Source organism: Phyllostomus discolor, chromosome 7, assembly GCF_004126475.2.
Source record: "Phyllostomus discolor isolate MPI-MPIP mPhyDis1 chromosome 7, mPhyDis1.pri.v3, whole genome shotgun sequence".
In the NCBI taxonomy this organism is placed as follows: Eukaryota; Metazoa; Chordata; class Mammalia; order Chiroptera; family Phyllostomidae; genus Phyllostomus; species Phyllostomus discolor.
Genome location: NC_040909.2, coordinates 48,860,937 through 48,861,498, shown reverse-complemented (window position 1 = coordinate 48,861,498; position 562 = coordinate 48,860,937). Strand labels below are relative to the sequence as shown.

General features: G+C 38.3%; 1 non-coding gene across 1 annotated transcript; it reads right to left on the bottom strand.

The window, feature by feature from the left end:
- Positions 1-222: 222 nt before the first annotated feature.
- LOC114502201 lies at positions 223-354 on the bottom strand. Its single transcript, XR_003685048.1, has one exon. It is a non-coding gene; the product is annotated as a small nucleolar RNA SNORA40 (small nucleolar RNA).
- Between the last annotated feature and the right edge of the window lie 208 nt (positions 355-562).

The window sequence follows — 562 nt, the reverse complement described above, 5'->3', positions numbered from 1 at the left end:
ACAGCTATGTTAAAGTAATACAATAAAAGCAGTTTATGCCTTGAAAAAGACAGGAATGAAATACACTAATCTGCTAATAACTGTCAGTGGGTGATGGGATTCAGAGTTAATTTTTCATTTCATTTGTATTTACTATCTAAATTTTCCATGGGTAGACAAGTATCAAAGGGTGGAAAAAACAAGATAGAAACTCTACCAGTTAACCACCAAATATTTTTTTATCATGTTCCTTCTTGTATGTATCAAAACTCATACCAAACAATGAGGTCTGGGTTGCAAAAGAGGGTTTATTTTCTGCACCTGTATGTTGTCTTTGCCCACCAAATATTTTTATTCAGTCATGAGGGAAGAGCCTTAAAGAAGACAAGCACACAGCCCCTACTCCCAAGAACTTGTCATCTGGCCTCCCAGAGAGCACTTGTGATTTACAAATGCAGCATGAGGAAGGAGTGCTTATGCACTGATAGGAAGCCAGGCCAGTGACTGTCTTTTGAGTTTGTTATTATAGGGGATAAGGACATCCCCTCTGAGGCTGCAGGATAACAGGAATAAATAAGAGCAT